This window comes from Muntiacus reevesi, chromosome 5 (genome assembly GCF_963930625.1).
Source record: "Muntiacus reevesi chromosome 5, mMunRee1.1, whole genome shotgun sequence".
NCBI classification, from domain to species: Eukaryota; Metazoa; Chordata; class Mammalia; order Artiodactyla; family Cervidae; genus Muntiacus; species Muntiacus reevesi.
Genome location: NC_089253.1, coordinates 84272766 through 84295446, shown reverse-complemented (window position 1 = coordinate 84295446; position 22681 = coordinate 84272766).

Genomic DNA, 22681 nt, shown 5'->3' with positions numbered 1-22681 from the left:
GAAGGGCTGCTAATCAGGGCAGGAAGGGGATAGAGAAACAAGGGAGGAGCAGTCAGGAAACAAGAGTGCAGCCTTGGGGAGGGTCCTGATTCTACCTTAAGGGACACACAGAACAATATCTTCGCGCTATTACAGAACTGCAAGCCCCAACAAGTGGAAGCATTCTTCACTCCAGAGAAGACTAACTGAGGCCAGATTAAAGAAAGGAAGAAGGCCATCAACATTAGGAGACAAGCTGAGGCCAAATTAAAGGAGTGCAGGTCCAGCACACACCTTAATCTTATTAGCAACCCTGCCCTTGAACCATTGCTATAGAACTCCTCACCAAATCCTCCTAGGTTGGGACACACAGGTTTTGAGGGCCCGGAACCCTCCGGGGCCCTCTTGGCCTGGCAAAGCAATAAAGCTATACTTTTCTATTTCACTCAAAACTCTGCCTCTGAGATTTGATTCAGTGCCAGTGCAGGCCAAGTTTTCAGATCAGTGACAAATCTCTGTCTGCAGCATTACTCACCTTCAAGTGAAAAAATTTCCCTGGATCTTTCACCTGAACACCTATCTTTCCTTTGCTGTTTGTTTCCCTCTTCATCTTCATTGTTTTTCTCTTTTTTCACCTTTTAAATTTCCTCTGCTTCCTTTCCAGAGGGAATAAAAACAGCTATTGTTCACTAAGTACTGAATATATTGCTAAATATAATATTGAGACCTTTAATTTATGTCACTTAACCATAACTGGAATCCTAAAATGCAAGTGGTTCTCTCACCATTGTACAGGTGATGGATCAAGTGCCTTGCCCAAGCCAGTGAGTCAACAGAATCAAGATTCCACCCCTCTCTGCCCTAGTCCATGCTATCTCTACCGATCATTTCATTCTCCCTTTTCCTGCTGACCTCATGCCCAAGTTTTCACTTTAAAGTCTGAATATCTGAGGCTTGAGATCTTGATACTGGGTTCAATCTTCCTTAGGCTTTGGCAAGGGTGTGTCAAGGTGAACAGGAGAGTAGTTCTTTAGTTCTTTTTATCAGTGTTATTTTATTTAGATAATTTTTCCTTCTTTTAAATGCAGCTTGTTTTTATTGAAGAATTTGTATTTCATCTTAGGGTGCAATTTATGAAAAATGAGACTAAAATTAACTTTCATTAGCAAAACATTCATTAAAAAAAAATTAGTCCACATGTAAAGTTTAAAGTCTTGTTGGTGGTGCTAGTGGTAAAGAAATTGCCTGCCTCTGCAGGAGACATAAGTGACACAGGTTTGATCCCTAGGTCGGGAAGATCCCTTGGAGAAGGGCATGGCAACCCACTCCAGTATTCTTGCCTGAAGAATCCCAGAAGAGACTGGGCAGAGAAGCCTGGCAGGCTACAGTCCAAAGGGTCACAAAGAGCTGGACACGACTGAAGTGACTTAGCACACATGCACACATTAAATCTTTTTAAGTATTCAGTTTAATTTTGGGCTTCCCAGGTGGCAATAACCCCAGGGGTAAGGGACCTGACTGACAATGCAGGAGGTTCGATTCCTGGGTTGGAAAGATCCCCTGTAGTAGGAAATGGCAACCCACTCCAGTATTCTTGCCCGAAGAATCCCATAAACAGAGGAGCCTGGCAGGCTATAGTCCATAGTTTCACAAAGAATCAGACATGACTGAAATAACTTAGCAGGCATGCACATAAAGCTTAAGCATCTTGATTATCATTGAAAACCATTTCATTGCCACAAATTCAAATGATGAAGTGAATAAGAACCAATTAATATTTTGTGCCTTAAATAGATTAGAAAAATAGTGATCATTTCAAGTATTAATATAAAGGCATTAGGTCATAAACTGTAGAAAATAGTTCAAGAACCTTTTTTATTTTCACCTTGAAAGTTTTAGGGAAGGACAAAAACAGCTAAATGAAGAATTGTCTACTCACCTTCCTTTTATAAAAGTTGTGTTAATAATAGCTTTACTATTAGAGATTTGGTGATGACTTTTCCTCTTAAAAGGTGATATTTCACAAAAGTTAAATGGTAACTTTAGGTTCCTTCCCAGCTTGAAATAACTTATGTTATATGATTTCAATGCTGATAAGGAGAACTTAAATAAGAAAATGAAATTCAAATTTTCTAAATGGAACTCAAATATTTCACATTTATTTTTTCTTTTATTATTTTGGTGTCTACAAATAACTCATAGTCAAGATCATGGCGGTGGTGTTTGTTGTTGTTCAAATGCTAAGTTATGTCTGACTATTTGTGACCTCATAGACTGCAGCATGCCAGGCTCCTCTGTCCTCCACTATCTCCCAGAGTTTGCTCAGATTCAGGTCCATTGAGTCAGTGATGTTATCTAACCATCTTATCCATTGCCACCTTTTTATTCTTTTGCCTTCAATCTTTCCCAGCATTAGTGTCTTTTCCAATGAGTTGACTCTTTGCATTAGGTGGCCAAAGTATTGGAGCTTCAGCTTCAGCATCAATCCTTCCAATGAATATTCAGGGTTGATTTCTTTTAGTATTGATTGATTTGATCTCCTTGCAGTCCAAGGGATTCTCAAGAGTTTTCTCTGGCACCGCAATTCAAAAGCATCAATTCTTCAGCACTCAGCCTTCTTTATGGTCCAACTCTCTCATCCATACATGACTACTGAAAAAAAAAAAAAACAAAACACATAGATTTGACTATATGGACCTTTGCCAGCAAAGTGATATCTCTGCTTTCTAATACGCTGTCTAGTTTTGTCGTAACTTTCCTTCCAAGGAGAAAGCATCTTTTAATTTCATGACTAAAATCACTGTCCTCAGTGATTTTGGAGTCCAAGAAAATAAAATCTATCACTGCTTCCATTTTCCCCCATCTATTTGCCATGCAGTGATGGGACCTGATGCCATTTTCTTACTTTTTTTTAATATTTAGATTCAAGCCAGCTCTTTCACTCTCCTCTTTCACCTTCATTAAGAGGCTCTTTAGTTCCTCTTCACTTTCTGCCATTAGGGTGGTGTCATCTGTATATACGAGGTTATTGGTATTTCTCCTGGCAATCTTGATTCCAGCTTTTAATTCCTCCAGCCTTGCAATTAGTATGACGTACTGCGCATAGAAGTTAAATAAGCAGGATGACAATATACAGCCTTGACATACTCCTTTCCCAAATTTGGAACCAATCCGTTGTTCCATGTTCAGTTCTATTACTTCTTTACCAGAATACAGGTTTCTCAGGAGGCAGGTAGCATGGCCTGATACTCTTGTCTCCTTAAGAACGCTCCACAGTTTATTGTGATCCACACAGTTACAGGCTTTAGTGTCATCAATGAAGCTGAAGTAGATGTTTTTCTGGATCCCTTGCTTTCTCCATGATCCAGTGAATTCTGGCAATTTGATATCTGGTTCCTCTGCCTCTTTGAAACCTGGCTTGTAAGTCTGGAGGCTCTTAGTTCACATACTATTCAAGCCTAGCTTGAAGGATTTGGGGTATGACCTTGCTGGCCTGGAGAATTCCATGGACTCTGTATAGTCCATGGGGTCACAAAGAGTCAGACAAGACTGAGTGACTTTCACTTGCTAATGTGTGAAAGGAGCACAATTTTACAGTAGTTTGAACATTCTCGGCATTGCCCTTCTTTGGGAGTGGAATGAAAATTGACCTTTCCTAGTCCTGTGGCCACTGCAGAGTTTTCCAAATTTGTTGACTTATTGAGTGCAGCACTTGACCAGCATCATCTTTTAGGATTTGAAATAGCTCACCTGGAATTCCATCACCTCCACTAGCTTTGTTCAAAGTAATGCTTCCTAAGGCCACTTGACTTCACACTCCAGGATGTCTGGGTCTAGGTGAGTGAGCACACTACTGTCATTATCTGAGTCATTAAGACCTTTCTTGTATAGTTCTTCTATGTATTCTTGCCACCTCTTCTTAATATCTTCTGCTCCTGTTAGGTCCTTACAATTTCTGTCCTTTAACATCATGTGTGTGAAGTGAAATCGCTCAGTCGTGCCCAGCTCTTTGCAAACCCATGGACTGTAGCCTACCAGGTGCCTCCATCCATGGGATTTTCGAGGCAAGAATACTGGAGTGGGTTGGCATTTCCTTCTCTGGGAGATCTTCCCGACCCAGGGATTGAACCCAGGTCTCCTGCATTGTAGGCAGATACTTTACTGTCTGAGCCACCAGGGGAGTCTTTAACATCATACTTCATAGTAAAAGATTGAATAATTTCCCCAAATACATCATTTCAACAATGCAGCAGAATAAAGATTAATATATGAAAATTTTATTTGTATGCACGAGCAATGAACAATCTGAAAATAAAATTAATAAGATAATGTCATTTATAATAGCAGTAATCACAATTGTTGGTGAGGATCTGGAAATATTAGAACACTCATACCTTGCTCAGAGGAAAATAGAATGGTATAGCCACTTTGGGATATAATTCTTCAAAATGCTAAATAAGAGTTACTATTTGACCCATCAATTTCACTAGATATATACCCTAGAGAAATAAAACTATGTACACACAAATACATGTACATGAATGTTTATATTGAATGATTTATAATAGCCAAAAAATGGAAAGAATATCAATGTCCATCCCTGAAGAATGGTGGTATACCCATACAATGGAATATTATTCAGTATTAAAAATGAATGAAGCAATGGTACATGCTACAACATTGATGAAACTTGAAAATATTGTGCTAGGTGAAAGAAGCCAATTAGCAAACACCCCACATTGCTTGGATATACTTATAAGAAATGTTTAGAATAGACAAACCCATAGACAGAAAGTAAACTAGTGGTTGCCTGATATTGGGATGCAGGAGGGGAGCAGGAGTGGGGAAATTACAGTTAATGTACATGAGGTATCTACTTAGCGTGTTAAAAATGTCCTAAAATGAGATTTTGTAGATGATTGAACAACTTTGTGAATATACAAAAACCCACTGAGCTAAACAAAAAATGTATTGAGAGAAACCTAGTCTGGGCAAGTTATAATGTTAGTTGTACAAAAATAATTATGACATGATCTCTGTATTAGAAGAAAAAAATAAAATACTAATTCATCCATATTAAAAGGAAAAGTGCCAATTCACATTCACCAATTTAATTAAATAGACAAAAGTGATGAAAGAAAACAGGAAACAAGGCAAAATATTCACTCCTACTATTAGGCAAAGAGATGCAACTTAAAATAGCAATTAACTACTCTTCTTTTTAAACAATTAACCAGAAAATTTGAATACAAACTCCCTGTGCTGGCAAGGGTGTGGTGAAATTGGCCATCTCATGTGCAGATGATGTCATTCAACTCAGAACTCCTTTGAAAAGCAATTTGTAAATATACATCAAGGACATTAAAAATATTCATACTAGTTGACCTATTAATTCTACCTGTGGTGCTCTATCCTAAAGAAATAACTTGAAGAATGAACCTATTTGAGAAAGTAAAGAGAAGGAGTATTTATTAGATCTCTACTTGATGCTAAGCACTTGACCTATATTATTAGTTATGTATTCTTTGCTTCACTTACAGACAAGGAAACTTAGGTTCTGCAAAGTTAGGGCCCCTATACCAGTCACACTGCTTGTAAGAGATGGAGTTGGGCTTATCTCAGAAGATCCATTCCAGTGGCCCTGGGCTCTCAGCTGCAATGGTGGTTTTCCTGGGGGAAAAACATCCCTCAAAAGGTAATTATCATTTTACCTTTGGCAATGATCACTCCTGAGTTTAAGATGCATGTTAAGTCACAGACATTTCTACCTGTAAACTATATGTCCCTGCATGTCTAACAAGATATCTTAGTGTTTTCCCGTATATAAAATTTTGCATGAACACATTATTCCCAATGTATGACAAAACCCACTGAAATGTTGTGAAGTAATTAGCCTCCAACTAATAAAAAAATAAAAAATAAATAAAAAAAAACAAATGTAAAACTCTATCAAATTGTGACTTGAGTTTTTAAATTTAATACTGTATGTGAGTTTCATAGTTCATATTTCTCTGATGTGGAGCAATTAGGTTGTTTTCATTTTGTTGATCTCACAGACTGAGTTATACCAAACATCCTTGTGCACATCTCTTTGCACACTTGTATGAGAGCCTCTCTTGAGGCTCTACTACTTGAATAGACTTCAAGTAGTAGACTTGCAGAGTATTGACATGTTAAAGTTAAATGTTGCAATTGCTCTACAAAGTAGTTGTACCAAAGCAGACTCCTACAGTTATGTGCCAGGTTCCCAATTCCCCACATCTTCTCCACCATTTAGTGTTATCAGACATTAAGTTTTGCCATTCTGGTGGGCATTAAATATTATCTACATGCAATTAAATTTTTTAAAGTAAAAACAAAGCAAATACATAAAAATTTCCTGGGCTATTTGTTTCTGGATATCTTTTATAAAAGGCAAGCAGACATAGTTAAGCCATTTGATTTCCCACCATTTAAAGAATTTCCAAAGTTTTGAGTTTACCGGTACTCAAAGATATTTTCTATATATAAAAATATCAGAAGATATTTTCTAGATATAAAATAGTCACTGAATCTCACTCTATTTTGAGACCTTAAGGCAGCCTAGGTTGACTTTTAACACTTTCTACACAGAAGTTATGTAATCAGATCAAGCAACTTAAAATAGAAACAAATTCATATTTATCCCAAAATATTATTGAAAGAGATAAACAAAATAAGTAGTACACTTAGTCCAGTGCCTGATCAAAATAAGCACAGAGGAAAAGTATTGATAATACTAATAGAGAAAACAAGGAGTTCCAGAAAGACATCTACTTCTACTTCATTGACTATGTGAAAGCCTTTGACTGTTTGGATTACAACAAACTGTGGAACATTCTTAAAGAAATGAGAGTACCAGACTACCTTACCTGTCTCCTGAGAAACCTGTCTGTGGGTCAAGAAGCAACAGTTAGAACTGAACATGAAACAACAGACTGGTTCAAAATTGGGAAAGGAATATAACAAGGTTGTATATTGTCATCTTGCTTTCTTAACTTCTGTACAGGGTACATCATGTGAAATGCTGGACTGGATGAATCACAAGCTAGAATCAAGATTCTCAGCAGAAATATTAACAACCTCAGATATGCTGATGATACAACTTTAAGGGCAGAAAATGAAGAGGAATCAAAGAGTCTCTTGATGAAGATGAAAGAGAAAAGTGAAAAGGCTGACTTAAATCTCAACATTAAAAATACTAAAATCATGGCATCCAGTCCCATCACTTCATGGAAAGAAAAGGGGAAAAAGTGGAAGCAGTGACAGATTTTATTTTCTTGGGCTCCAAAATCACTGCTGACAGTAACTGGAGCGATGAAATTAAAAAACTCTTGCTCCTTGGAAGATAATCTATGATAAACCTAGCAGCATATTAAAAAGCAAAGGTATATTTCACTCCATATAATAGGCTCCAGGTTCATCCACCTCATTAGAACTGACTCAAATGCATTCCTTTTTATGGCTGAGTAATATTCCATTGTGTATATGTACCACAGCGTCTTTATCCATTCATCTATAGATGGACATCTAGGTTGCTTCCATGTTCTAGCTACTGTAAATAGTGCTGCAGTGAATATTGGGGTACAAGTGTCTTTTTCAATTTTGGTTTCCTCAGGGTGTATGCCTGTCAGTGGGAATACTGGGTCATATTGTGGTTTTATTCCTAGGTTTTTAAAGAATCTCTGGACCATCTTTGATAGTGGGTGTATCAATTTACATTCCCACCAACAGTGTAAGAGCATCCCCTTTTCTCCACACCCTCTCCAGCCAACGGGAATTTACTCTACGATTCAGGGAACTCAAATGGAGGCTCTGCAGCAATCTAGAGAAATGGGATGGGGAGGGAGGTGGGAGGGAGGTTCAAGAGGGAAGGGACATATATATATCTATGGCTGATTCATGTTGAGGTTTAAGAGAAAACAGAAAAATTCTGTAAAGCTATTATTTTTCAATTAAAAATAAATAAATTTAAAAAGAAAGAAAAAGCAAAAACATTACTTTGCTGGTTTTGTATGTTAATTGTTCAGTCATGTCTGACTCTCTGCCATCCCATGGACTCAAGCCCACCAGCCTCCTCTGTCCAGGAAATTCTGCAATCAAGAGTACTGGAGTGGGTTTGGGTTACCATTCCCTTCTCCAGGGAATCTTTCTGACCCAGGGGATCTGTATTGTAGGTGGATTCATTACCATCTGAGAAACCAAGGAAGTCCAAAGAAAGCTGAGCGCCAAAGAACTGATACCTTCAAATTGTGGTGCTGGGGAAAATTCTTGAGAGTCCCTCCATCAGCAAGGAAATCAAACCAGTCAATCCTAAAAGAAGTGAAACCTGAATATATATTGGGAGGACTGATGCTGAAGCTGAAGTTCCAATATGTTGGCCACCTGATGTGAAGACCTGACTGACTGGAAAAGACCCTGATGCTGGGAAAGACTGAGGGCAAGAGGAAAAGGGGGTGGCAGAGGATGAGATGGTTAGATAGCATCACGACTCAATGGACACGAATTTGAGCAAACTTCAGGAGATGGTGAAGCACAGGGAAGCCTGGTGTGCTGAAGTCCATGAGGTCACAAAGAGTTGGCCACAACTTAGCAACTGAATAGCAACAAATTGATAATAAGATTGAAATAGTATTTGGTCACCAGAACATTTGGTTCAAAAAAGGATCTTCTATGGTAGTAAAAATTTTACACGTGTTTGACTATCATGGTGAGGAGTAAGAAAATCAAACTCCTGGCTTTGGCCTTTTTTCTAAGTTGTTATGTATGGAACTCTGAAATATTTCTTAGTGTTTTAATTAATTGATATAAAGATTAAACACTGAGAAGAGCCCACTTTGTGGAGTGGGCACACGTCAGCTTCCTTCCTGTCATCATTATTATGTGTCTTGGCACAAATCTAAATTTTTTTTTACCAGATTGGTCCATATCTCCAGTTAGGTATAGGGAAGGAAGTCAGTCAGAAATAAATTCAAACTACTCAAAGCTAACCCCTTCACTGGTGGTTCAGCAGTAAAAAATCTGCCTGCTAAGCAGAAGACACAGGTTCAGTTCCTGGGTTGGGAAGATCCCCTGGAGAAGGAAGTAGCCTCCCAGTCCAATATTCTTGCCTGGGAAATCCCATGGATAGAGGAGCCTGGCAGGCTAAGTCCATGGGGTCACAAAGAGTCAGACAGGACTTACTGACTGAATAACAACAACAGAAAAGACACGACTTAATGACTGAATAACGACTCAAAGCTAATCAGTATGAGTTATTTGATCATAAAGAAGGCCTTTCATGGAGAAATCCTGCTGATCCTCCAAAAAGCAGTCACCACATTTTCTTGGCCATTCTGCATATAGCACACTTGGGAATTGTTCATGTGAAAACCTTGGCTAGTAGCATTGCCCAGTGGCCTGGAATTGATTTTGATATTGGAAGGATTATAAACCAGTATTGTACATGCCAGGCTACTCAGCATAACTCAGCAAATACACCTACTCTTCCAGAAGGCAAAGCCAAAATTCTTGATCAATAATCCATATTGCTTTTTATATTTATCTCATGAATAATAATGAGTTCAATAGATTTCACCTAAAAATGCTTGGTAAATTTCCCACTCTTATCTCATATCTCTCTGTCAATTTTTGGCAGTAGTAAACTCTAGAACATTCATGAAGGAAACAATGAAAACTTGGACGGACGTCATATCCAAATTTAGATCTTATCATCCTTGAAAAAATAATAAAGCTAAGAGAATATTGTGTACAGTATGTAACTTGTATCCAGTGATAAATATTTTGGAATCCTTTCTACATAGAATCTGAAAAAAAAAAAAAAATCTGTTACCTAAAAGTTTTAAGTATTTTTCTCCTTTCTGGAAAGTGCAGGCTTGACAAACATTTGAGGCGGTATATCCCTTTGACCTGGCATAACTTTCCCCAGAGAGAATTACTAAAGTAAACAAAGAACAAATATCTTTCCTGGAATGAAGATGTTTGAGTCAGTGGGACTCTAAGGAGTTAAACTGCTTTCCACAGTAATGAAGAGAATTCCAACTAGTGGAGACAACAATGTATTTCTGGAAACTATATTTCTTTCCTAGAATATTTCTTGCCTGTTAGATTACATTACTTAATCTTAGACTCATGAACATGTTATTTATGTTGCTAAATTGTCCTTCCCACATTGCTGAACGTAAGTGATCAAACCTAAGGCAAATAAATTTTAAAAATCACTTTTTTTTTTGACAAATATGTTGTCTTGCTCTTTGGAGGAAATTAGCATGAGCAGCAACTTCAACTATACCAACTAATGAGAATAAGATTTAATTTACAGGCTTTCCTGGTGGCTCAGACAGTAACGATTCCACCTACAATGCAGGAGACCCGGGTTCGATCCCTGGGGTGGGAAGATCCCCTGGAGAAGGGAAGGGCTACCCACTCCAGTACTCTTGCCTGGAGAATTCCATGGATAGAGGACCCTGACAGGGCTACAGTCCACGAGTCGTCTCAAAGAGTTGGAGATGACTGAGTGACTAACTCTTTCACTTTCATCCTGTATTATTATCTTTACACAATTTATTCGACCCTTCTATTTCTTAACACCTCTCTTGACTGTCTTTTAATTAATGAGCCTTTCTAGCCATCTAAGTAATAGAAATTTACCACATAAAGTCTAAAAGGGGTATCCCTAGACACTGGCCAGTTCTTCTCCAAGTTGTCATTCAATCCTTTTGCCTTCAGGCTATGCCATCTTCATCATGTGGCTTCCAAGTTACCATGCTCATCTGTGTCATACTTTGCAAGGGATAAATCATAGAGGCTGAAGCACAGGAAATCTTTATTGCCCAGACACTGAGGTAGTATATATCACTTCCAGTCAGTTTCCACTGGTTAAAAGCCAACTGTGAGACACAGATTTAATGGGAATCCAAAAGATAGACTGTGGGCCTAGGAACATTCCACCCTTCTAGGTCACCACAGAGCTCCAAGCTGGGCTCCCTATGCTATAGAGCAGCTTTCCTGCTAACTATCTATTTTACACATGGTAGCATTGTCAATGCTATCCTCCCAGTTTGTCCCACTCTCCCTGCCCACCTCCACATCCACATGTTCATTCTCTCCTCTGAGCCTTTAACCCTGTTTATTCATCAATCAATATTTTTAATTGATAGTTTACGGTTGTCTTTGGGAGGCTACAGTTCTCATTTTTAGTTTATTGGAAGCTGAGGCAGGTGGGGATTTTCATATTCTTGAAGTCAGGGGAATAAATTTGCATGCAGAAATTCTTATGGCTACATGTGTATTCTAGTCTTTATAGTCACCCATCGTAAATCAGGAGCCAAGACCAAAAAACATAGAGAAAAGTGGAAGCATGATTTGCAACACTTGTTAGTGGAAGAATGAAGAAGGAAGCCAGATTGGTATTACTAAAGCCCAACCCGAATTTGGCTACCGATCTCCAGCTCATAGGGCCAGTTGAATCATTACAAACAAACTTCAGTTATCTCCACAGAACTGAGAGGATCAATTTTTAATACTTATAAATTAATCAGAAATTTATTCTGGATTTCTGTATATATCTACTATACTCTTAGATACTTTCTTTTTCCTGCAAAATTCAGCTTTATTAATCATATGGAGTTGGACCAATGTGGCTTCCTATCAATATAATTGAGTTTACCAAGGATGGGTCATATACATTTCACAGTACAAATAGGTTAGTAAGGCATCACAGTGTTAAAGGTTCAGAAGTCACTCTAAATGCAGCTTGGTCACTTGCAGAGCCTGGAGGTGCATCCATTTAGCGCTATCTGACTCTGCACCTTCTTATGACTACACCTTCTGATGACTCTCAGGAACCACAAAATGAAAGATGCAGTACATCCTCAGTTTCCTGCAAAGGAAGAATCTGGACTTTTCACACACATTAATAATGTATAGGGATAGATACTCAATATTTTAAGTGCCTGAGAGAAATGAATTTGTTTAAGCAGTCACTTAATGCTTATCTTCTTAAATTTAGCAAAGCACTTTGACAGGATCTATGAACAGGTTGGGGAGGAATAGCTATGAATAAGCAATCTAGGTAACTTCAGACTGTTGTGAGAGATAAAAATATATACATCTATTGACTAAAGGAGACAAAGTTTCGAATATGCCTATGTTCTGGAATTCTAGTGTGCAGTATGGTGAATGGAGTCAATATTATACTGTATCCTGAAAATTTGCTAAGAGTTGTATCTTACGTGTTCTCCCCATAAAAAATCATAACTATGTGAGGTGATAAATATATTAATTAACTTGATTGTGGTAATAATTTTATAATGTATGCATACATCAAAACATTACACTGTACAGCTTAAATATACATAATTTTAATTTGTCAATTATACCTTAAAAACTGGAAAAAGAAATATATAAATTTAACTAAAATATATGGCATAATCACCGTTTTGAAGAAGAAATATTAACAAGGCATACTGATAGTACAGAAGATGAATGGATTAATTGTGATTAGACAATATCAAAGAAGGCTCATAGGGGAAATGATACTTAAGTTGGGACTTGAAGGTAGATTGGATTACAGATGGTGGAGCTGATGCAAGAAAATTTATGAGCAAAGGTGATGAAATAAGCAAGTTCATATGTTTGGGGAGTAGAGAGTAATCTGATTTCATGGAAACAATTCAGTCATTATTCAATAAACATTTATTGAGTGCCTATTATATGTCATATACTATTAGAGGCACTCCAGAGACATCTATGAACAAAAAAGATTAAAACAAAACAAAAACCCTGTGTTAGATCCTTTATGAGTGGGAGGAATATAGAGAATATAAGAGAAAGTAAGAAGATAAGAGTGAAAAGGTTGAGGCCAGTATATCAAGGGCCTTGAATCCTTTGCTGACAAGCCAGAGTCTAAGTTTAGAATAGGGATTTGGAAGTTCTTGCATACATGTGAGAACAAAAGCCCTGAGATAATAAGAGGGACAGAGGAAATCCAAGGAGAAAATTCTGAGGAATGCCAATATTAAATGAGGAATATAAAGGAAGAGCTGGTAGAATGTATGAAAAAGGAGCTGTCAGAATTTAAGTTCCCTCAAAGAAGGGGCAATGCTTATTTTTCATCACTGGATCTTGTGTCTAGCACAGTGCTCTTAGCATGGTGGGTGCACGATAATGTTTTTAAAAATGCATTATTGAAAGAAGGGCTTCTCGGGTGGCTCAGTGGAAAAGAATCTGCCTGCCAATGCAGGAGATGCTAGTTCAATCCCTGGATGGGGAAGATCCCCTGGAGGAGGGCACAGCAACCCACTCCAGTATTCTTGCCTGGAGAATCCCATGGACAGAGGAGCCTGGAGAGCTACAGTTAATAGGGTCGCAAAGAATTGGGCAAGATTGAAGTGACTTAGCATGAAGCATGCACGAGTTTGGGTTAAACAATGAAAAGACACCAGAAGGACATCAAAGGGTAAAAGAAGAGCAAAATAAGAAATTTCTTCTCTCTTCCTTCTCTGCTGGCCAGGATTTTGCGGAAGATGATTTTCTTCTGCTAAGGCCACAGCTCATATTCGATTGTTACAGCTCTTGTTTGTTTCTGATAGCACTTCTCTCCTCACTTGCTGCTCCAGGCCTTGCTTTCCTGCTCTGACTAGCACCTGGAGACCCTAGTTAGCTCTCATAACCTCCCCACAGGGTTATTTCACTTACCTGAAATTTACCTTACTAAAATTAAACCCTTTGAATGTGCTGTTTTCTACTGTGACCATGGCTGATGGGTTAATTAAAAATTTTAAAGAGATCATTCATGATACTTTATAGATACTATAAATAGATGATTAGGGTAGGGAATCTGAATCTGGTAGGGTAAGTCAGTCAATCAATAGTAAGTAGGAATGTTGAAGCTGTGAGTGGAGACTTTTTTTTAAAGTAACAGAGGGTGAATGAAAGGAAAAAAACATATGTGAAGAAGTAAGGGCAAGGGAAGTTGTTGCTGGGGTTTTTTCAAGGATTGGAAAGGATTCATATGTAAACATGTTCAATGGAATGAACCAGTAGAAAAAGAGAAAGACAATTTAAGCCTCAGAGACGATAATTAATAGAGCACTATTCAGAGAAATTAGACCCAAGAACACTGGTTAAAACCTATGAAAGAAACAGGGACTTGATCTGGGATGGGAAAGAAAAATGTGAATTTGGTGAAAGGCACAGATGGAACGGGTGAAAGCAAAGATGAAAGCTAAGACTGTATCTGAGGGTCCCTCTTTCCTGTGCAACACATCATGTAGTAAAATTTGCTAAGATGGTTTTAAAAGACTGTCCAAGATTTGTGAGAAATGGTAAAAAGGAATAAGTTGACATGCTGTGGAGTTAAATTTTATTCTATAAAGTGTTGTTGGATGAGAAATGATGACAACTCTGCTATTTTATCCTTGATCTTGCAATGATGAGTAAGACAGATTAAAGAAGAGAACATTTTCAATTTTAAAGGAGATTGCAATAGTCCAGGGCAAGAGTTAATGATAGTCTGACCTGGGCAGTGAAAAATAAGGCTGGATAAGTGTGATGCAGAGAGTTGATTCATGCATTTGTTGACTATTCTGTGCCTGACCCTACAAAAGGCACAACAGAGATTTCACAAAGAGTAGAAAACATACTTCCTAACTTGAAAGAGCATACAAGCTAGCTGGGAAAGCCTAGACACACAACAAAAACCATGGTAAAGGAAAAATTATTGAACCAAGAGTCAGACCCAGATCCTAATTCGTGCCTGCCACTAACTCAGTGTCAGATCCTGGGTAATTTAATTCCTCATTTGCACCTCAGCTTCTTTGTTTGACCAATGAGGAAGTTAAAACCTGATGGTCCACTTGGTTTCTTGAAACAGTTCTCAAGTAGAAGGAACCAGGGCTCCTTGGAGAAATACCTGATGCTAAAGCTGAAGCAGGTAAAATAAAAGACGAGCCTGGAGCATCTTGGGTTCCAAAATGGAAGAAAGTGCTTGACAAATAAATAGATGGGGACATGTCAAAGGAAGTCAATGGAAGGAAGATTTCAATGGCCGAAGTTGGAACACTTTGGTAAACAAAATAAATAACACAGTATGGAATTATAACCCAAAGTGTGAAATAAATGTACATGTTAAATAAAAATGTAAAATAAATTAGTACTTGTTGATCAGTTGAGTTCAGTTCAGTCGCTCAGTTGTGTCTGACTCTTTGCAACCCCATGGACTGCAGCATGCTGGGCCTCGCTGTCCATCACCAACTCCCGGAGCTTGCTCCAACTCATGTCCACTGAATCAGTCATGCCATCCAACCATCTCATCCTCTGTTGTCCCCTTCTCCTCCCGCCTTCAATCTTTCCCAGCATCAGGGTCTTTTCCAATGAGTCAGATCTTCACATCAGGTGGCAAAAGTATTGGGGCTTCAGCTTCAGCATCAGGCCTTCCAATAAATATTCAGGACTGATTTCCTTTAAGATTGACTAGTTTGATTTCCTTGCAGTCCAAGGGATTCTTAAGAGTCTTCTCCAACACTACAGTTCAAAAGCATCAATTCTTCAGTGCTCAGCTTTCTTTATTGCTCAACTCTCACACACATACATGACTACTGGAAATACCATAGCTGTGACTAAATGGACCTTTGTGGGCAACATAATGACTCTGCTTTTTAATATGCTGTCTAGGTTGGTCATAGATTTCCTTCCAAGGAGCAAGCATCTTTTAATTTCATGGCTGCAATCACCATCCGCAGTGATTTTGGAGCTCAAAAAAAGAAAGTCTCTCACTGTTTCCTTTGTTTCCCCTTCTATTTGCCATGAAGTGTTGGGACTGGATGCCATGAGCTTAGTTTTATGAATGTTGAGTTTTAAGACAACTTTTTCACTGTCTTCTTTAACTTTCATCAAGATGCTCTTCAGTTCCTCTTCGTTTTCTGCCATAAGGGTGGTGTCATCTGCATATCTGAGGTTATTGATATTTCTCCCGGCAATCTTGATTCTAGCTTGTGCTTCATCCAGCCCAGCATTTCGCATGATGTACTCTGCATATAAGTTAAATAAGCAGGGTGACAATATATAGCCTTAACGTACTCCTTTCCCTATTTGGAACCAGTCTGTGTTCCATGTCCAGTTCTAACTGTTGCTTCCTGACCTGCATATGGATTTCTCAGAAGACAGGTAAGGTGGTCTGATATTCCCATCTCTTGAAGAATTTTCCACAGTTTATTGTGATCCACACAGTCAAAGGCTTTGGCATAGTCAATAAAGCAGAAGTAGATGTTTTCTGGAACTCCCTTGCTTTTTTGATGATCCAACAGATGTTGGCAATTTGATCTCTGGTTTCTCTGCCTTTTCTAAATCCAACTTGAACATCTGGAAGTTCATGGTTCATGTATTGCTGAAGCCTGGCTTGGAGAATTTTAAGCATTACTTACTAGCATGTGAGATGAGTGCAATTGTGCAGTAGTTTGAACATTCTCTGGCATTGCTTTTCTTTGGGATTGGAATGAAAACTGACCTTTTCCAGTCCTGTGGCCACTGCTGAGTTTTCCAAATTTGTGGCATATTGAGTGCAGCACTTTCACAGCACCATCTTTCAGGATTTGAAATAGCTTAGCTGGAATTCCATCACCTCCACTAGCTTTGTTCATAGTGATACGTCTTAAGGCCCACTTGACTTCGCACTCCAGGATGTCTGACTCTAGGTGAGTGATCACACCATCATGGTTATCTGGGTAATTAAGATCTTTTTTTTGTATAGTTCCGTGTATTCTTGCCACCTCTTCTTAATATCTTCTGCTTCTGTCAGGTCCATACCATTTCTGTCCTTTATTGTGCCCACCTTTGCATGAAACGTTCCCTTCGTTGTTGAGTGAAATGAATAATTGCATTTTAAAGATGGGAAAGAAGAGTCAAATCTTTTTTATAAAAGAATTCTGAATAATATATGTAGATACTCCCCACTTGAAGGGGTGAAGCTTGACCCTCCCGTGTACCCAAATGGCCTAGGCTTTATGACTCATTTCCAAAGAATAGAATAGGGAATAGAAAAATATTAACTTTACCCTGGAGAAATCCGGTAAACACAACAGTAACTAAGCGACAAATGTTAATATCACAATAATGGCATGTGGTTATCATGTACTCTCAACATGATGAGATAAGAGGGGCATTTCCTCTCTCTGATCTTCTTCCTCCAAACAACATGACTCCAGCCTACTTATGAGAAAGACATCAGACAAACTCAAATTGGAGGACATTCTACAGGATCCCTCGCTAATGCTCCAGAGGACTGTCAAGGACATGTTTTTAAAAAAGAAAACACTGAAAAATGGTCACAAATCAGAGGAGACAGAGGAGACATGACAACCAAATGCAATGTGCTTTCCTGGATGGAGTCCTGGAACCAAAAGAAGATCTTAATGGAAAAGCAGATGAAATTCAAATAAAGTCTGGAGTTTAGTTAATTAAAAAAAAATTGATGGTCTGTGAAGTCTCTTCCAGCTGGTAGCTATAAGAATAGCATTTATTATCTAATTGCTTCATAACTGTGCTCATATTGCTTATAAAGTGCCAAGAACACAAGAGGTAAGGGAACCATTAAAGCAGGATGGAAGGCTTTAATCAACTTTTTTTTCTCTTCTAACTTCCTGTAGTTGTGTTTCAGTGATGTAGTGTGTGGTCAGGGCAAAGCAATTTTTGAGGCAATAAACTAGTGTTTTGGTGAAAGTCTCTTGTCTGTTACTTTCCTAAACCAGCAGTCACACTCTGCCCAAGTAAGAACAGCCTTGAATGAAGCAGCAGGTTTCCATTCGTTTGCAACCACCAGTGTTTGAGTCTTCTAAGCTGCGCCCTCACAAGGCAGCACACTAGGAAACTGTTGCTATGGTGATGGTCGCGGTGGCAGGGCTACCTTTGGCTCATTTGATTTTCCTGGACAGTTTCTTTGCCTAAAAAAAAGTTTATGGAGCCCCAATGTGAAATCATGCTGGCTCTGATTCATGACATTTTCCCGAGACTTTATAATGTTTCTTTTTTCTAAATAAGCAATTTCAGTTCAGGTAAAAATGTGAGTAAATCATGCCTGATTCTTGTTCCAGATGTATCAATTTCTGTTCATTCCTTCCCCCCCGCCCCCCTTTCATGGCTTTGAGGCAATAAAAATAAGCAATGCCTCCACTCTGGAACCTTTCTGAGTATGCAATATATAAATGGTATACCGTGCAGGGAGCAATATTTCCCTGCCTTGGTTATTACCAACCTTAGCGTTTTCTCTGGCAATTATCTGAAACAGAGCAAAGACGTAGAGTAATGATCTTGGCGCACTCAAGACCCTGGGAGGATCAAAGAGGCTGATGTGACAGTTCATGAAGCGAGGAGGAAGCAAACCATCCCCCACTGCCAACACTAACACAGCCCTGTGCTTGAGAGTCTGGGAGAACCCAGTTGCCAAGTGTCTGCCTGCATTTTGTTTGAGGCGGCCAGGCCCAGAGCAAGTCAGGAAAATTACGGCTTTTATCAAGCAGACAGTATGGCTCTCTTTGAGGATGGCCAAAGTCTCAGTCATTGCTGGTAACTGCAACACATGTGGTCTTTTCAAGAGGGACAGGAGTATTTTCATTAACTGGGAGAGAAGGTGCCTGCATGAGACTTCATTTATTTGGAATACGAGGGCAAGGCAAAAAGAGGTGAGCTGTTTATAAAGAAATGAGTGAGGGCTCTGGAGACAGACTGCCTGGGTTTAATCTTGGCCCTTCCACATATCATTATGTAAAACTTGATTTTACAAATTCTCTGATATCTCTGCCAATCAGCAAAATGAAAATAACAATCATAGTATCCAAGTCACAGGATTGTCTTGGCAATTAATACATGTGAAATTCTTTAACACTGTCTGGCACATGGTAATGCCTCAGTAAATGTTCATTGCTATCATCTATCTTAATTCTTAAGATAAATTTTTAAGATAAAATTTATCTTAATTTATTATTTTATCTTAATTATCATTATTCAGTAATGATAATTATAAATATAATCACAATTCAGAAAATAATCAGGTTTTGTGATGTCCTGTAAGCTGCTTTTTCAGATTGCTTATACTCCAAATATTCACCAAGGGTTTAAAATGTACTGGGCATTGTGTTAAGCACTGTAGATAGTTCAGAAACCAAGTCCAGCTCTTTGCTGTCAAGAATTTATATTCTGGTGGAAGAGATAAGGAAAGTGTGCACAAAAGATCATTCTACATGATAGAGCATTTTTCTCTCTGGTGTGGTACTGTTTATAATGTACTTTGGGATTTTAGGAAAAGAAGTGACTAGTCACTGACCTGGTAAGTGGGAGGGAGTACTTTTCATGGGGGAGGTAGCATTTGATCAGAACTTGAATTATGAGTAGAATTTTTTGTTTCAATGGTGGATGTCGGCATGGCTGTGGGTATCAGGCAGGTGAGGGGCAGAGTGGGAAGGACTCAAGGCAAATGAAATGACAGTGGGAAGATATTGAAGAGGTACTTGAGAGATAGAAGTTGTTATTGTTTAGTTGCTAAGTCATGTCTGATTCTTTTGGGACACCGTGGACTGTAGCCTACCAGGTTCCACTGTCCATAGGATTCTCCAGGCAAGAATACTGGAGTGGGTTGCCATTTCCTTTTCCAGGGGATCTCCCAACCCAGGAATCGAACCCATGTCTCCTGTGTCTCCTACATTGGCAGGCAGATTCATTACCACTGAGCCACCTGGAAAGCCCAGAGGGCCATGAATAGATTTGACCAAAGGAGTTTGCCTTTTTATTTCATAAATAAAATGGGCTTCTTTTGGAATAAATTGATAGTGCTAATAAATTTTGGATTAGAGGTATGCTCTAGAAGCTAATTCTGAAAGAATGTCCTGCCATAACACTAACCCTTTCCTACACAACACAGAAAGCTACATCCTTCATTTATCACCGTTTCCACACACAAGTGTTTTTAATTAAAAATTGACAACATAGCTTAACAAGACTTTAGTTCCTCAGAGATTATGTGCTATAAATTATATAATTACAGAGTACTGTTACCAGAGGTTTTACAGAACATTTTATAAATAATTTGTCAACTGAGATTCATTTTTAAGAAGTTTCTTTTCCTAAACTTCATGTGCTTTATTAATATAGTGTGGCACTTGGATCCATATAATGACATATACAGTATTTCTCTCACAACAGATTTGGTCAAAAGATCAATTTGTTTCAATTATGTACATATATGAGAAGAAACATCAACAAATATAGGTTTTTCAAATATTCCTTGAAGTTAAATTCAAAACTTCACTCCAAACATTAAGTCAAATAGAATATTTTGGAGAGGCATAAATGCATCTGTATTGTTTTGGCTACTAAGCAATTTGAATTGGGGATCCACTCTTTTCTGTTTTGAAATCTGTTTTGAAAAGCCCTTACCATATTTCCACTCTCCCTCGTTGCCTTTCTTTTTTTACATCAATAAACTCCTCTCTGCTAGGTACCATACCAGATGCTTCCTTATCAATTTCCATCAGTGTAGGTATTCTTATTTGTTTGTTTGTTTTCCTATTAGGCTCCATGGTCAATGATGATGAAAAAGCCATAAATCAAGCACCATACCATTTGTTTCATAAATTTCTCTTACAAAACTCACTCTTTAATTAGAGAGGTACTACTGCAAAGTTTTCCAGAAAATTCTCCAGGCACTCCTTGACGACCTTATAATCTGCCTTTCCATTGCACACAGACCCTCCAAGGAGAGGTTCTGGGTAACTGTGATATTTGAGATCAGCTAGAATTCTTAAGTGAATTCTGGCTGTGATTCCTGTACAACCTGAAGGTAAGCCAGTAACAACCTATCTGACCTTTGGTTTTCTAAACTAGTATTTCATTAGTAATACTTTCTGCATGCTGCAGAATAATTAAGGCAAAATGTGGCCCACTGGACCTGACAAAACGTGGTCCACTGAAGAAGGGAATGGCAAACCACTCCAATATTCTTGCCTTGATAACCCTATGAATGGTATGAAAAGGCAAAAAGACATGAGACCAGAAGATGAGCCCTCCCGGTTGGTAGGTGTCCAATATGCTACTGGGGAAGAGTGGAGAAATAGCTCCAGAAAGAATGAAGAGACTGGGCCAAAGCAGAAACGATGCTTAGTTGTGGATGTGTCTGGTCATAAAAGTAAAGTCTGATGCCATAAAAAGCTATATTGCACAGGAATATGGAATGTTAGGTCCATGAGTCAAGGGAAATTTGACATGGTCAAGCAGGAGATGGCAAGAGTGAACATCGATGTTTCAGGAATCAGTAAACTAAAATGGATGAGTTTGGGTGAATTTAATTCAGAAGACCATTATACTTATTACTGTGGGCAAGAATCCCTTAGAAGAAATGAAGTAGCCCTCTTAGTCAACAAAAAAGTCTGACATGCAGTACTTGAGTGCAATCTCAACAATGACAGAATGATCTCAGTTTGTTTCCAAGGCAAACCATTCACAGTAATCCAAGTCTATGCCTAACCACTAATGCTGAAGAAGATGAAGTCAAAACAGTTCTATGAAGACCTACAAGAACTTCTAGAACAAACACCTAAAAAAAGATGTCCTTTTCATCATAAGGTTTTGGAATGCAAAAGTATGAAGTCAAGAGATACCTGGAGAAACAGGCAAACTTGGCCTTGGAGTACAAAATGAAGCAGGACAAAGCCTAACAGTTTTGTCAAGAGAACTCCCTCTTCCAACAACACAAGAGAAGACTGATATAACATGGACAACAACAGATAGTAAATAGCAAAATCAGATTGATTATATTCTTTGCAGTCAAAGATGGAGAAGCTCTAAACAGACAGCAAGAACAAGACAGCTGACTGTGGCTCAGATTATGAAATTGTTATTGCAAAATTCAGACCTAAACTGAAGACAGTAGGGAAAACCACTAGACCATTCAGGTATAACCTAAATCAAATCCCTTATGATTACACAGTGGAGGTGATGAATAGATTCAAGGGATTAGATCTGGCAGACAGAGTGCCTGAAGAACTATGGATGGAGGTTCATAATATTGTACAGGAGGTGGTGACCAAAAGCATCCCAAAGAAACAGAAATGCAAGAAGGCAAAATGGTTGTCTGAGGAGGCCTTACAAATAGATGAGAAAAGAAGAGAAGCAAAAGGCAAAGAGAGAAAGGAAAAGATATACCCAACTGAATACAGAGTTCCAGAGAATTGCAAAGAGAGAAAAGAATGCCTTCTTAAGTGAACAATGCAAAGGACTAGAGGAAAACAACAGAAAGGGAAAGACTAGGGATCACTTTAAGAAAATTGGAGATACCAAGAGAATATTTCTTGCAAGCACAGGCACAATAAAGAAGAAATGGCAAGGACCTAACAGAAGCAGAAGAGATAAGAAGAGGTGGCAAGAATACATAGAACTATACAAAAAAGATCTTAATGACCTGGATAACCATGATGGTGTGGTCACTCACCTAGAGTCAGACATCCTGGAATGCGAAGGGGGCCTTAGGAAGCATTACTATGAACAAAGCTACTGGAGGTGATGGAATTCCAGCTGGGCTTTTTAAAATCCTAAAAGATGTTACTGTGAAAGTGCTGCACTCAATATGCCAGCAAATCTGGAAAGCTCAGCAGTGGCCACAGGACTGGAAAAGGTCAGTCTACATTCCAATCCCAAA